The sequence below is a fragment of the Balearica regulorum genome, chromosome 1 (assembly GCF_011004875.1).
Source record: "Balearica regulorum gibbericeps isolate bBalReg1 chromosome 1, bBalReg1.pri, whole genome shotgun sequence".
Taxonomy (NCBI): domain Eukaryota; kingdom Metazoa; phylum Chordata; class Aves; order Gruiformes; family Gruidae; genus Balearica; species Balearica regulorum.
This window is the reverse complement of record NC_046184.1, coordinates 63,898,089-63,914,359: the sequence shown is the minus strand read 5'-3', so window position 1 is coordinate 63,914,359 and position 16,271 is coordinate 63,898,089. Positions and strand designations below refer to the sequence as shown.

The window sequence follows — 16,271 nt, the reverse complement described above, 5'->3', positions numbered from 1 at the left end:
GAGACATTTGGGCGTGTTTCAAGGAAAAATAGGATCATCTCTAAAAGGCACAAATTTCATAAAACATCAGAATTTGATGAGGTTGTGGATTGTTTTCCTCTAACTTATTCTGACATATAATATATTGCTTCACGTTCCACTTGCTTAATGTTTGCTTGCATGGGGTAAAATTATTTTCCTGATCCAAAGGAATCTGGAAGCGTTATCAGAAACAGAGGACTTGCCCTGTCAGCGCAGTGAAGGACTTCAACTCTGACCACCAATTGCTGCAGGAATAAATACATCAAACCAAACTAATCACATATGCTGATCCCAGTCCCTCTGCTCATTCACACTCAAGGCAGCTTTCCATTCAAGTTTTAGTAGTAGTAATGTTAGTATTTTATTTTTACTTTAGGCTCCTGGTGAAGATTTGCTTTTTAAAAAATCAAGCCTGACCTTGGATTACATTGATTTTTCTTTCTTTCTATTTTTAAGTGAAAAGAAACTTTAAAAAAGGCCTGGAAACAAGTAATCACCAACCCATTCTTTTTTCCTGAGGAAATAAAAAATTCAGCTGTCTCACTGTCTCTGTTGCACGTGTAACTTTCTTCTTTTTTTATTAAGCTTGTGAACAAATTTTGCAACAGAGGAGATTTTGGTATGACTTGCCATGAAATCCTTGAATGCGGAATTAAGCAGGAGATTGTATAATGCAACTTTTCCTAAGCAACTGCTTCACAGAGTCAGCATAACTTGGTGATACACTGATGAAGCATGATGAGATGTATGTGGATGAGATCACCAGAAAAACAAGGTGGCGTCAACTGTTGTTGCTCCATTAACTTTGGCTCAGCAATGACCTGGAAGTGAGGTTTGGGGCTTTTTGGTGCTTTGGAAGAAATTTTGTGGTATTTCTTTTTAGTTTTGTGGTTGAATAAAAAAATTATATAAATAACTATTTGGAGAAAGGTGGCAGGCTGGCCCTGTGTCTTCCTTTCCCTCCTTTTTTCCCTTCCAAAAAAATTATGGTGGGAGGGAGGGGAAGCGTAAACAGAGTGTTGTGTCTCCCTTTGAAGGGAAGGTTTAACTCATACATACCCAATCTAGCTAAATTTTGGTTGGTAATGTCATTTCACAGTAAAGAACCTAACTCTAATTGAAGAACACGTTTGGGGAATTTCCCCTAAAAGATCAAGTTTAGGTTTAGTTTGCCACTAATGTCTGTAGACATTCTCTTTTCAGTAAAGCAAATCTGGACATTATCAAAAGATCCACTATGTTCAGCCATGGGTACTTGAAGCAACACGGTGCAGCTTCTACCTTTGCATAAAGAAGGTGGTTCTGATGAGGAATATCGAACTGGTCTGTTTATAAGGGATCTAAGCCAGGGAACACATACATTTGTTAAAATCACCCATCTTCTGCAGGGACAAAAACATTTATGGACAGGCTCTTTTCCTGAGCCAGACCTTTAGAGCTGAGTGTGTAATGATATTTTTGGGGCGGGGGAGATGGGAACTTCACTGAGGGACCTGCATATCATCAGGGTGTTGTACTGGGAAGGTCACATGTCTCCTAGTGCTGGTCATCTACTGGGGGAGACCTCATCACTCACCCTGCGGGAAAGCTTTGTATTCTTTAACACCACCTGAAAACCTGTAAGACTTGTCCCCTGAGGAAAGACTTTATGGACTTGAACTGAGGGGGCTCTGCTTGGGTTTCTGTGGACCTGTGTTGTGAGGAGCAGAAATGAGGTGAATGTGGACACTTGGGTGAGTGAAATGCAAGCTGCATCAAAATCACTGGAGTCAAATCAATAGCTTCAGTAGAGCTAGGATTTTGCCTTGTGATGGACTGGAACGAGATGTTTATGAGCGTTTAAGATGAAAGGGGATAATGTTTATTGAATCGTTCAGGGGACAGGGGCTTCTGCAAAGGGTTTGACTCCAGAAGACTCCTACTTTGATATTTTGTTCTGGGTCCTGTAAAATGTGCCCTTGTGAAGTGCATGCACTGCTGGCTGCTTTGTAGTAATGAGCTTTTCCTGTGCACAGTAAACAGTATCGGGGCCCAGTCCAGGACAACATTCAAACATCTTGGGTGGAGTATGCCCTTGTGGTTACCCTGGAATACAAAACTTGGATGCACATTCTCTAGATTGGAAGCTTCTGTAAGAATAGATCTGCTTCGGTTGTGAGATAAGCAGGAATCAGTGGAGGAAATGGTACATGGGTGCTCTGCTTCTGCTCCATTAATCAACAGTTTGATGTATGTGAAAGAAAGTAAACAATGGATATTAAAATCCTCTGGAGTATGCATTGCCTTTAGCACATCCCTTGGAAGAGAGTAATGAACAATACGTGTCTGTTTGATATCTCTCGAGTTTCTAGGTTTTCTGCCATGAGAAACCCAAAGAAATACTTCAGCAAAGAAAACCCCCAAATCTTCCAAATAAACACTTTTCAGTATTTCTCAGAGTTTTTTGTTTTGGGGAGGGAGGTTTGGTTGTTTGGGGTTTTTTTAAATTTAGTTATGAACTAACTTTAAGCTTTTCAAAACATTGTGCCCTGATGTCTCTGAAAGTGGAATGAATTTGGGAAGAAAATATTTTCTTTTTCTAACAGTGAGAATTTACAGCACTCATCAGTATTTGCCAAGGCAGCCTTACTGCTGGATTCACAACCTCCCTCATAGCTTCCACTGAATAGTTGAAGTTTTTTTAGACACTATAGAAATACTAGGACAAAAGACTGTGAAAGTATGTTAGGGGTAGCATAATTGTGTATCTTGTTTTAGCTGCCATTTTTTACTGCATGCTTGCTGGTTAGTTGGAGAAAGACAAAACTCTTGGGGAGGAAAAGGCACCTAGCCATAGTGTTTTGAAAGGGAATTTTTCTGCAGTTTTTTGTGGTTTGTTTTGTTTTCCACAGAGAAAATAGGAGTGAATTCTCTGGTTTACAATAATCAATGACAGGTTATCATAGGATAATCCACATTGGAAGGGATTGCAGGAGGAATCTACTCCAGCCTCCTGCTCAAAGAGATTCAGGTTTGAGCTCAGAATGGGTTGGTCAGGGCTTTGTCTCGTTGGGTTTTGAAAAGCTCCAACGTGTTTCAGGGCTCTTCCAGAGCTGTGTTATCCTCATGGTGAAAAAAAAAATTCTTTATATCAACTCTCTATGTTGTTTCCACTTGTTCCTGTTGTCTGTCATCCACTGGAGAAAGAAGCATCCAAGGAAGTGGCTTCAGGTCACACACTGTGGAAGTTTTGTTTTTATGAGAAGTAAAATGTTTAAAAAGTCATGACAGAATGTGGAAATTTGAGTCTCATTTCTGAAAGGGACTGGGACGCATGGGGTGGCAGTCCAGATCTGAGTTGGACATACTTAGGTGCATAGCGTCACTGGGTCAGTCTGTCTTCTGAGCTGCTAGGACATGAGGAAGCTCTTTAGACCATGTCTGGATTAATCAGTTCTTCTGGAAGTACCTTTTCCAGACTGTGACCCGTTATCTCGGACATCTCCCACATTAGCAAGTTCTGCCAGCTCTGTGGGAAGTGCCAGAGTTTGCAGGTATGTAGATGCATAAGGTGCAGATAGATGTTTTCTCAATTTTCCCAGCAATACCTAGACAACATCTCCTGTTGCAACCAGTGAAAAAGTAATGCGTGCTTACAATTCTTTGAAAATGTTAGCTGCTTTTACAATGTTTGTTTAAAAAAAAAAAAATCTGATCCTCAGTTGGTTTTGAAAATGGGTCTTAAACTTCAAAGTTGTATAGTCACTTCTGAAAACTCTAACTTCTTGATTTTGTTTATTTGTTTATTTCCCCAGGACTTTTCTGCCAGCAAGGTGGCAGAAGAATGTGCCACCAAGCCATGGTGGTGTCTTGCCTGCATTTTTGTCTGACAGTACCAGAAGATCAAATCGTTTTTCCCTCCTATTACATACTTTTATTTTATAGTCAGAAGCTCTACCAAAGCAAACGGAGGAGAATGTGTGGATGGTTATAAGCAGTAGACTTACTCCTTACACTCTACCCTTGTCTGTTGGGTCAGAGAGCCAAAGAGCAAAGGGTCCTTCCTCAAGCTGTTTTGTGCTGTGGTTGCTAAATGCCTGGTTACTGGGAGGGCACGGGCAGATGAACAACATGTGAGTTGACTTACTGTTTGTTTTGCTTTCTTGTCTGGGGGTGCCAGTGTCAGCGTGGGGGGAAACCCTTGTGTTTCCCCGGGCCATCACCCTCCTGACACGCTGCTCTGCCAAGCCCCTTCGGCAGTTCCTGCACTCGGCATCACCCTGGGAGGGAGAAAGTATCGAACGGCACATGAGAGTGAAAGGGTGGAGGAGAAAGAGCTGTTTTCCCTAGGATTTGGGATTTTTGGTTAGGGGTTTTTTTCCCACTTTTATTGGCTGTGAGTGCAATGACCGCTTAACCACATGGACCGGGCTGGCTCCCTCCCCCACGCTTCCTCTCCCTGGCAGAGCAGAGCCTCTCAGATTTCCTCCCAGCGCGGGCGGATGGCGGCTCGTAGCTACATTCCTCTTAGTACAAAAGAAAAGGAAAAACTGCTCTCCACGCGGGCAGATGGCCGACTGTTTCCTGGCAGCTCTGCTCCAGTGTCCTTTTTCCTATTGTCCTGACAAACACACTCATGCACGCACACACCCACAGGGAGCAGCTTTCCTCCTGGAAAAATAAATAAACGCAAGCCCTCTTTGCAGAGGTTTATCTTCTTTGGAGCTGTGCGGGTTTCCTCCTCGTGATGGGTGAATCTTTGGCAGCTCACGTGCTGCCTGGCCCTGCTCTCTGCTGAGAAAGGTTGAATGAGGGGGCAGTGTGCTGCGCTGAGGTTGAAAGATTTCGGTAAGAAATAAGATCTGCAATAAACAGATTCTGCATTTGTGATGGCCAAGATATGTGGAAGAGCAAGGGTCGGAGGAAAAAGGAGGTTGAGCAAGGTGGGGGAGAAGTGGGGTCTCCAGCACCAAAAAGCAATCTACAAGTGACTTTCTGCTTCAGGAGGGTGATGCTTAATAGAGACAGACTGTAGCGGCAGGGCATGGACTCGGAGCTGGTACAGGAAGGTCTCCTGGAGTACACAGCTACCAGGGCTCTGCAGGTGGTGCCCCAAGGTTGTGGTGATGGAACCCTTCAGGAAGCTGTGTGCTAAATCCTCATCAGGAGGGGCAAGAGTCAGCATCCTGCAGGGTGAAGGCCACCAAAGAGAGATTTGTTGAGGCTCCGTTTGTCTTCCCTGATGATAACTTATTTTGGAAGAAGTTGAGGTTCTTCATTTTAATGCTCTCATTTCCTTTCTGAATGTGAGACAATTTGTCTTCCTGCCAGGAAATTCTTTGCAGAGTTGCTCCTCGAAGGGACCTCTTTGGGTCCCGCCTGTGGTACTGTAGCAGAGGTTATCTCACCACATCGAAAATGAATTCCAGTGTGGTTCATGAGCTGAACACTATATTTTAGTGGCAGTTTGTTTCCTATGCTGTCAAATGTTTGGGTTTCTTATAAGCATAATAATAACAACCCTGAATTCTTTCCAATTATTTTTACACTAGAAGTGGTTTACTGTTGTAGTAGGACTGGTATATTTGTAACACAGCGTTCCTATCAGAGGAGGGAAAGTATCTACACCAGTTGGCTATGGTGATAGAAATGCATATTTGCCAGTGTAGTTTTTTGTCTTTGTTGGGGACTGAAGTCAGTTCCACTGCATCTCCTAGGAATCCTCCCTCTTTGTGTGGCTGGTAGATGGTTCTGCTGGCAAATGTCTGCTCGTGTAAATCTGGTCCATATTTCTTTTGTTTTATTCCATATTGACTACAGTCATCTCGTATGTGGGTAATTTCAAAGCCAAAGAAAACAGATATGAAACGCCGGCTCCACTGATGTCATCAGCAAGCTCGTGTTTGCTTCAGTAACACAGGATTCACCACTAATGTCTTCTTCAGCCTTGATGTAAAGTAACTGAATTTTCATTTATTAGGCTGCAAAGCATAAGTAAATATTATCCCGCTTTGAATGGGGCTGAGCAACCCCCCTGTGTGTGCACATGCACTAATGCAAGATCTGAAACACAAGGAGGTGATCTAGTATTGCCAAAAACCGTCACAGAAGAGCTGTCCTCTACTCCTGCCAGTGCTTCCCAGGGTCTTGGTTTCTCCATCTGGAATTGTATTTTTTTTAATCTTTTGTTCATGACTTCCTTGCAGAATGCTTAGCTTGAAACATGTCATTCCATTAAACATTGTAATTAGACTTCATTTTAGCAGCCAAATTGGGAAATACTGAATCTTTCTCTTCCTTCCCATGTGAATTTTTTTAATATTTGTTAACCTACTTGCAGGAGTGAAGACTCATCATGTCTCTGAACAGTAATACAAACTGTACTTGCCACCACAAAGAATAACAGTATTTACTTTCCATACATGCAGGACTTAATCTGTGCTTGTGAGCTGTGAATTAGAAAAAGAGCATTGCTATTTTGTTTGACATGGTCATGTAACATCCCACCACTAACCCTGGAAATGCTGTGTTTCCAGCCGAGGGTGTGGTTGCCTGAAGGAGACTGGAGGGATGTCAAATACCCTTGAGTTGTTGAGCTTTTTTTCTGTTTGTTATGTGTTTAAGGGGAGGAACAAAGGGAAAATAAGACAATGGGAAATGTGGGACAAGCTTAATAATAGTGGATACCACGAGCCCCACCTTGAACAGAAGACAATTCACATTGTGGGACCCTGTTTTCAATTTCTGACTTCAGGTCAATTTTTTTTTTTGTTTCAGTCTGCAGTTTTCCATGCTGAGCATTTGCCTCTGGCTGAATTACTTTTGAAAGCCTTCAGCCAAAATGTTTCAGCTGTTTCAAAGAGTGAAGCTAGGGGAGAACTATGTGCTGTTTCCCCTGCGTTAGAAAACGCATCGGGCTTTTCTTTTTTGCTAAGACTGATCTTATGCTTTGAAAGAGAAGTGTTATATGCTGTTTGGGTCCGGCATTTGTTTTTCTCTTTGTCTGTCTTCTGTGTCATTTCTACCTTAACTCTTCCAAGGTTCTGTGGGAAGAAAAATTCAGCTGGCACATAGTCAGCAGAGGTTTTTATTTTTAGTAGCTAAATCTTCATGGTCACCTTGTTCCCAAATGTGCTGTCCTCCCAGCTCCTTGTGCCAGGCAGCTGACACTGGTGCTGTCCCTGTGGAGCTTCACCTACAATCTTCAGCGAATGGGTGGTGGAGGGAAGTAATGGACAGGAGACGAGGGTAGTTTCTCAAGGGTCCAGCTGCTTTACTACAGAACAGGGATGGCCTAAGGATGCAATTGAGACCCAGGGTGACCCACCAGGGCACCCAGTATTGCCCACAGCAGGTCCTGCTGGTTCCTCTCTTCTCATTGCTGAGGGTTAGCTTCTTTCCAACAGAGCCTTGTTGCCAACCCAGTCCTAACACTGGTCCTATAACAAAGCCCCAGCCTGGGAGTCATATGTGGATGGATACATGCCATCTGCAGTTCAGAGCCAAAGGCTGGCCACCTAACCAGCAGTTCAGAATATGTTTCTGGGGTTTAGTAGGACCTCCTTGTAAATCTCTGCCCAGGAACAGTCAACTATACTACCAGGAGTTTTTCTCCTGTGCCATTGATTATCCCGCTGGTAGCATAGCAGAAAAGAGGTGGAAATGGGTTAATTTACTAGTATCCAGAAGAGGCGAAGCCTGGACTAGGAAGGAAGGAAAAGATCCTTGGTCCTAGTCAAGGTCAGTGATTTGGACATAAAGATACAGTCACTCTGCTTCATAAGAAATAATTGCTACGCTGTGCATGCATGGGTATTCAGTGAGGGAGAGGTGTGGGATCCACTCAGGATATTGACAGTGGAAATGTGTGTATGGAGTCCACAGTCTTCAATGTGTAGGTGCAGACCGTCTGCGTAGGGCAGGTGTTGTCTCGGAGAAGCACTGTGGACGTGCAGAGGCTGTATGCAAGAGTTTGGGATGTTTGGTAGCCAGGAGAGAACTGTAATGGATGTAAAATCTGGGGAAATGTGCAAACTCTTCAAGTTGGGCCCTGTAAGGGCAGGCAGAAAGGAGGTGCTCAAGCCAATGTGGTGTCAGATGGCCTTGGTTTGGGGAGACTAGGCCTGGGGGCAGGTAAAAAAGCCCACAAAACTGGTAGCTTCAGGGAAGCAGCTTTTAGGGTAGTAGATTGAGTGGAGGAGGCTTCCTGAGACTGGAAGTGTGGAGGGGAGGCTATTTCTACTGGAGCACGGAGGTAGAACAGGGGTGGGCAAGGAAAAGTGAGGCAGGGCTGGGTAGATCTGGGAGAGCCCTTGGTTTGGTCAGGGAGGGAGAAGTAAAGGGAAGAAGAGTCTGCAGCTTGCAGCCATTGTAGAAAGTCCTTTGGATGGAAAGAAGATATTTGGACATCTTCGGGTAGAGAAGGACGGGCTAAGGAATGTTTTGTCAGGACAAGTCTGGAAAGAGAGGGATGCAGGGAAATGGTGATGAGCAAGGGCAGAGAGGGCCTGACTGGGACAGCTGATAGTGGGAGGAACATGGGATTAGCAGTGGGTAAGGAAACTGAGACTTGAATAGTGACCTCAGAGTTAAACCTGGGCTGTCTGGGCAAGGTGGGACCTGGGAAGCAGGGACTGCTATTGAGTAGGTGAGGAAGGCTCTATGTAACAAGGTTCTAGTGTGAGGAGGTGAGTGGACAGAGGACAAACTTAAAAAATAATGGTGTGTCCCCCCCAAAACCTGCTTTCTTCCAAAGCCTGGAATGGAGCCCATGCTTCCTGAAGTCCCTGTGCCCCTGGCAAGTGTGTGCAAAACCTCTGGCAAAGTGTCTGTCCCATCCTCTTCCACGAGCTGCTGCTGTTACCAGCTATTCCACTAACTGAGGTGCCAGAGGTCCCTGTGGTGGAGCCACAGCATCCAGCTGTCCCGGAAACTCCATGCCATCCCACACCATGGGACTCCAGTGGGGTGGTTTTCCAGTTTGCCTTTAAACCAAACCAGCCAACTCAAAGCTAAAACTTTGTGTTCTCCAGATGGGGAGGGGGAGAGAGAGAGAGAGAAAGGAAGGAAGGAGTGAAGCACTCAGGAACTGAGAAGCGCCACATTTATGGTTGTCCATGCCGTTTCAGTTGTGTCTTCCATGCATGTGTGCTGCAGCGGTCAGGCTTGGCTGGGTGGTCACAGGCATCTGTTTGGTGCGTCTGTGGTCTCCTTCAGTGGAACAGAAGGGGCCTGCTCCAGAGGCGAGAGAGAGTAATATAGGGAGTGAAATGAGTGCTGCAGGGATTCCTTGCTTAATTTGGCAGGTAATGAAGGAGAAATTGCCAGGAACCTCCTCACTTGCCCTTCCCACAGCTCACCATGATGTTGGACAAACCCTGAAAGTAGAGATGTTGCCAGCTGCAGCCAGCTGTGTGTTCCCTGGCCTGGGTGCCAGACGTCGGGCCATGGGGCTGGCCCCATGGCTGCTTGTGAAGACAGTGGGGTTTTGCAGTGGAACAGTCTGAAAAATCAAGTCTTGCTTGTCTCTGTACTAAAAGCAGATTGTAGTTTTGCCTGTAGTCTCCACAACCCAGTTTGCCGTTTTTATGGTTATATAGTGAGCAACAAAAGTCCTTGAAAGGAAGCAGTGAGGAGAAAGCAAAATATTCAGTGAATCTCTCAGCAATGTGATTTCATCCCTTCCCTTCCATGTGCTTCAGTGCTCATCAGGTTTTCCATGACGGGTGACTCATGTCACTCTCTGAGCAGAAAACTTCTTCCTTTTCCCCCCTTTTATTTCTTTGCTGGTTTAGCGAGTTAAACTAGCTAGCTTGCTAGCCCTTGCTACCTCAGAAAGGGCTTTACAGGCATTGGAGCTGATACAAAGGAAGCAGGAGCAAGAAGGGAGGAAAAAATAGGCACATCCTTAGTCATTGGCAACTATTGGATCTGATCAGACATGCCCTTTACCAAGGACAGGGATGAGACGGCATTGCTGGCAGCCGAAGGAGGAGCAGGGCAGTCCCCTCAACCATAGTAATCCTTTAAGTTGGGTTAGTGACATATAAGCAGGCATTTTGTTCTGTGGGCTTAGAGAGGGAGAAGGTCAGTGGAATTAATTATATCATCAAATTAAAGACATATCGTAACACTCAACACAGCTTTTCTGCACGCAGGCTTAACACCAACACTGCCAGTTTCTGCATTCCTTGCATTGCAGTGTTGGTCCTCTGACACAGGGTGCATGCACAAAGAGAGAGGTTGCAGTACGTCAATTCCACTTGGGTTTTTTGAAAATACAGTTTGTTTTGACACATGGGATTCTTCTGACCCCCTTGTAAGCCCTGTGGTGTAAGATACAATACATCAAAGAGAAAAGTTAGGACAGAGTGAAGCAAAGGGGGCAGGCTGTGTGGGATCTGGCTCTAAAAGGTACTGTAGGAGCATATTGCTTCCCAATCGTTGGCCATTCATGGGTATGTTTAAGTAAGTTTATCCTGCTTTTTTTTCTTTAATAAATGACCTGGGCCTGGCAATCCACAATTAGGACCTCATTACGAGTGTGATGAACTGAACAATCCTGCTGTTAGCAGCTTCAGTCTCCATGGCTCGCAGGAGACTCACACGGCCAGGATAGTCAGAGCCTCCAAAGAGGTGACAGCTCACCTTGCCCCAAACTCACTGTGCACAGCACAGGATGGCAGAGTAGCTGAGGTGGGAAGGCACCTCTGGAGATGGCCAAGTCCAACCACTTGCTCAGAGCAGCAGGGTCATATAAAGCAGCTTGCTCAGAACATTGTCCAGTCAGGTTTTGAGTGTCTTCACGGACAGAGACTCCGCGGCCTCTGTGGGCAACCTGTGCCAGTGCTCGGTCATGCTCTCAGTAAAAAAGATTTTTCTTGTTTGTAAGCTGAATCATCCTTTCACTGGATGCCACTGAGAAGCCCTGCTGGTGTAGAGGTGGCCCATCCTCTCAGACCTTGGGGTGCATCTGCAGGGCTGACTGGGAGAGGAAAGAAGTAGAGTTCATAGAAGTCTTCTGAGGAGAAACTGTTGCTGCTGTCAGCTGGGGAGGGCTCATGGCATATGCTGTGGAGCTTTGGGTCAAACACCCTGAGCTCAAGTTTCAGAAAACCCTTGTATCTGCCAGCAAACACCCTTCTCCATACCAGAAATGGCAGGAGGGCAATTAGCTGATGTCCTGAGTTGCTGCACCGTGGTACATGAGACTGGAGCGCCTGGCTGTGAGACTGGCATGGACACTGTGGTCCTGGGGTCTCGCACTGGAGGAGGCCACGCAGTGACCACCGCTGCCCAAAGGCGCCAGGCCACCTGCGGGAGGTCAGCTCCGGGAAGCACTTTCCAGCAGCGCATCCCTGTGCTGCAGCAGGGAGCTACCGCCTCCTGCTCTTGGGAGCCCTCACGGCAGAGGGAAAGAGGTAGCAGTCCAGGGCTGCAGAGAGGTGAGGAGCCATGGCAGGGGAGCACGAGTCAGCAGTCAGGCCTTTGTGTGCGAGGCTGCCAGCTCCGGGCGGGCTGGCCTTGCCTTGCCACTGAGTTGATGTTGGGCACCTCAAGTCAGTGACTCCTCCACTGCAAGCATCTTGTTTCACCACAGGAGCCTGCTCTTGTGTGCTGTTGTCCTTCTCGGCTCTAGCAGTGTTCCTGCTTGGCTGGTGTCCTCCTTGCTCTGTGAACACTCGTCCCCTGAGTTTGCGCTGCTGCTGGGGACCTTGGAAAGGCAGCGTGCTTGTACACAGGCCCAGGGATGCTGCCTGATGCTGGGACTGTGCCCGGGGGCCCGTGCAGTGGCCTCTGCGTATGTGTGTTCGTGCACAAGCACCCGTCCTCATGCCTGCTTCTTCCCCCAAAGGGAAGTGGGCTCCAAACAGAGCAAGGGCTGGGGGAGGGATTCTTGAAGTCTGTAACTGTTGGCTTCCCCTTACTCACGATTTTCCTGTTAGTGTTTTGTCTTCTTGGCATCCTTCCTGTTCTTTAAATATGTATGTTATATATTGTTGTCTCGTTGTTGCTGTCTGTATGTTGCGTCCTTTGTTCTGTAAAGCACAGGAGCGGAGAGGTGTTACTTGCAGGCTTTGTCTGGCTGCTCGGGGTTACTCGTGAAAGTAACTGGAGAGACCATTTCTGTGAGCACCAGGACGATAGAAGCATGCATAGGCTTTAAACGCAGCATCTTTTTTCTTCTCAGAGGAGAGTTTGACCAGCTGCGGGTCGCTGCTGATGCTGTGAAGCCTTACTGTTTATGTGCACCAGTGGTGTGGCTAGTATCCAGTTACAAACTTAGATCCAATTTTTGTGTGAGGTGCAGAGTAAACAGAGCAAAGAAAATCTTGAGACATGGCCTCCAGCACACAGCAGTGGTAATACCCATCCCCAAACCACAAGCCCCTTTGGGGTATGCTTGGTTTATTCCCCACGAATGAAATATCAAAGAAGGGAGGCCTGGAAGGCTCGCTGCCATCACTGCCTGACCTTGTTGTAGGCAAGACTCCATGTGTGTGACCTGCGCACTGGCTGCGTATGTCTCTGATGATGTGGGCTGCAGGGTGTTGGGTGCTCCTCTGGCTTTTGTCGTCTGGTGGCTGCACCGAGTGCAGTGGGCAAAGCTGGTTTCTTTCTCTCCCTGAAGGAGTTTAGCTTGTATTCCTCTGGAAGACTTCTCTATCCTTTGGGGGTGGGAGCATGCCTACTGTCAGCGCCTCTTTTTTATTTGCTGGTTGCTTTGGAAACATCATGTAGTATCTAGTGCCCTGAACCAGATGTGCATACTCCAACCAGCATTTTGATCGGAAGTGGGGAAGAGGGCATCGAGGAAGGGGGGGTGGGAGGAAAACTTAAATTAGAAGAAAGCCAAACAGCTATTGCTGGAGACAGATGATTACAGCTCATTTCAAGGCTGTTTCCTGCATGCCAATGATAGATCAGTAAACAAACGCCTCTTTGCAAACACAAAGCAGGCAGGAACTCGTGTTTGGAAGAGAGAGGTCGGGATAGGTCTCGCTTCGCTTGGTAGCAGGAAGCCCCTATCACATGGCCCTGGGAATTGTGAGGCCGGGTGCGTGTGGGAGATACAACGAGAGGCTTCTACTGGGAGACTTCACATCCTTCCCAGGGTCCGGCCAACAGGTCTGAGAGCTCCCTCCCCTCCCTCTTTCCTCCTGCCTCCTCCCCTGTCCTTCCTTTCTCAGTTTAATTTTGAAACGATATCAGATGACTGCTTTGTTCCCCCAAACAATGGCAGGCTTTACTGAATAAATGGCAGTGGTGAGGCTCTCCAAATGGGGCTCAGCATCTTCTCTCCCCTTTTATGGTCTTGCTGCTCCAGGATGTACGTGCCAGGACTGGTGGCCCTGGGCTTGGGTTGCTGCGGGTCTGTGCTTCCCATTGCCAGTAGAAAGTTCTTGTGTGGTTTTTAGAGAAACCAGCAATCGGTCCAGAAGTACCAGCTTGATGTATGTATGTCCTTCTCGAGTCGGCTGCTAACTGGACTCAGCGCCGCATGTTTCTTCTAGGCAACTTGGAGGGCCCTGGTCATGTTGCACATGAGACGGCAAAGCCAAGCATTTTAGATAAGAGTCCTGAGCCTCTGGCAGGTCTCCCTTCCCTGTGCCTACAGGCACACTCTTGTGCTCTCTCTCCCCACTTCCCTCCCTTTTTCCCTCCTGTCCACACAGTCTCATCACCTCTTTTGTACCAGATCGGGACAAGAATGGACCCCTTGTTGGACCCCTTCCATGAGCTGCTTTGTCTAAAACTCTCAGCGAGCAGGAGACAGAGGTGCTCCAAAGAGAGCCCAAGCCAGCATGCAATCAGGGTAGAGTGTGGTCAGTTGTAGCAGAGATGTGGGGAGACAGGAGGCACAGGAGCTCCCCTTGCCCTTCGCAGTGAACTGTCATGTTAACTCTGGGTGCCTTGTGGAGCCAAACATTGGTAGAGAAGATCAACCTTGTGTTTTCCAACTGGAGGCAATTGTCCATCACTGCTGTCCCAGCTTCCTCTTGTCAGGTGTTGGGAATGCCTGTGGGTCAGGCTTACCAGTCATTTCTGGTGACATTATTAATCGAAGAGATGATTCCATCACCTTTGAAGTTCGATTGGGATTGGCCCCAAGCAAATTATCTGATTGTTGTACTAATTGGGAGGTACCTTATTATTTTCTACTATTTTATTCCAGAGGTGACTCTTTTTTTTTCTTCGTGTCTTCCAGTGTGTTTGGATAAACATTTACTCTTTTGGGCAGGAGCAGCTAATGTACTACAATAATCCCTTAGGTGATGGTGAGGACATCCTGCATACCCCGCTGCTCAAGGGTGAAGGCACAGCAATCTGTGTATCTCTTAGGGATGACTTTACTCCCCTGAGCAGCGTCTGTTGTCAGTGGGTGTGTCGGTGTTGGCAGGTACCTGGTGGTTGTCAGGTTGCAGCATCTGATGTGTTGCTGTTTTGGAAGCTTCTGGCCCGCTCTTCAATCTGCCTAGTGTGAGTGCTTTGCATTAGTTACTCCTTCCACACATGGTGGCTGGAGGAAACAAATCTCCCTCTGGCCTTGACTCCAAGTCGTGCCGATCTGCTGATCGCAGCAGCGCTCCTTTCACAGGAGACCCTTTTGCAGCACTCAGCAACTGTTTTGTCCTCACCGAGGGCAATGGGGTCTGTCCCATCCACTACAGACGAAGAAATGAGCATACCTCTTATTCTGTGTTACCTTCTTTTTGGCCTCTCCCACAGGAAGGACATCAGGTATGTGACTGTGCCGAGCACCGGCATACATTTGCTCATACCCAGATGTTCATTTTCAAGACAGTGTTTGTTAGGAAAAGGATGAGAGATGGAGTTTCCTGATGGGGAAATTGTGTGATCTTACCAAGACAGACGAGCTTATCCCAAGCGAACAGGCGGTGTGGCGGCAGAGCCATGGGTTGTGTGTGCGCCAGCTCCCGTTGTTACGCTTCTTACTGCTAAAGGCAGTGCCAAGGAGTTCCGGCCGCTGACCCTGCTGTGCGAGGCACTAAATGAGCGATGAGTGAAGAGACCGTCCCTGCTGTAGGGACGTTGTAAACCAAGCGCAGAGCAGCCCCTGTCGCAGCTTTGCAGGAATCTGCTCTGGCTGCCTGGGTGAGTCATTCTCTGGCCAGGGACGGGCGGGATCATTAGTTTTTCATTATTCTCAATCCATAACAGTTAACGGATGGATGAATAGATTTTGTTCCTTGGGCTGGTAAATTTTCTTGACGGTGTTGCAAGGCTGTTCTGTGTCTAGAAGTGAAGTGGATGTTTGTTCCAGTTACTAATGAGGAAGAGAAGCCAAGGAGGTTTATTGTCTGGGGAAAGAGAGTCCGCTAAGTGGTTAGCAATGAGCTACACATTGAGTTGACCCAGAGTTCACTCCTTGCTTCAGGAACGTTGCCAGTGTGGGATAAAGGGAGGGAGAGAAAACTGGGAACAAACGAGACTGGTTGGGTTTTTTTTCCCTTTTTTTCTCTCTCTCTGCCCAAAACACTTGAACAGTAGAAACAAGAGATCCTTTTGTTCTTTACTGTTTCTGGTGTGGTGGGTTTTATTTTTTTAATGACAAGAACCTACTAAATTTCCCGAGGCACTCAGTCTCGTTGCCAAATGCTCAGCATCGCGGGGCAGCATCTGGCAGACCAGCCAAGTGGACAGATTTGAAAGGCTTCAGATTTTCCAAATATTGCCTACAAAATGGTGAGCCCCATGTCACTGCAATGCTGCAGATCAGGCAGACCACCCTGAAAAGTGAGGAGAGATGGTGCTGCAGAGTAACAAAATAATTCTTTTATTTTTTTTATTTAAAGAGAGTATTGTGGGGAAGTAAAAAGAGGATGGGGTCTGTTGCATTAACCGGGTAGCAACAGTACTCAAAAGGAAGAGAGGGACAGTCACTCCATGGATGCTAGAAACCATGAGGTAAACAGAATGACTCATTTTTGTGACCGATTTATCTTACCTCCACAAGGAGTAGTCCTCTGAAAGCAGATCAGTAGCAGCCTAACATGGCCCACCAGAGAGAAGGAAACCAGTGGTTGCAGTGCAGTGTCTCTTCAGCCTAAAAGATTTTCTGTCCCAAGCTGGGGACGTTGTGACAGTGTTGCATGCACAGGGATCACTTTGGTCATGTGGTCTTAACACAGGTTGTTTTAAAATTGTTTTTGTTTTAGTCTTCTGCAAGGGAAAAAAAAATCTAAATCTGCTGAGATTTTGGCAATAATAAAAGCCTTCATAAAAAGTGCTCCATGTTTAAGTCATGG

General features: G+C 46.7%; 1 protein-coding gene across 4 annotated transcripts in view; it reads left to right on the top strand.

The window, feature by feature from the left end:
* Positions 1-16,271, top strand: part of DENND2A (DENN domain containing 2A) — a 61,016-nt gene that overhangs the window by 7,502 nt on the left and 37,243 nt on the right. The gene's annotated exons all lie outside the window — the stretch shown is intronic.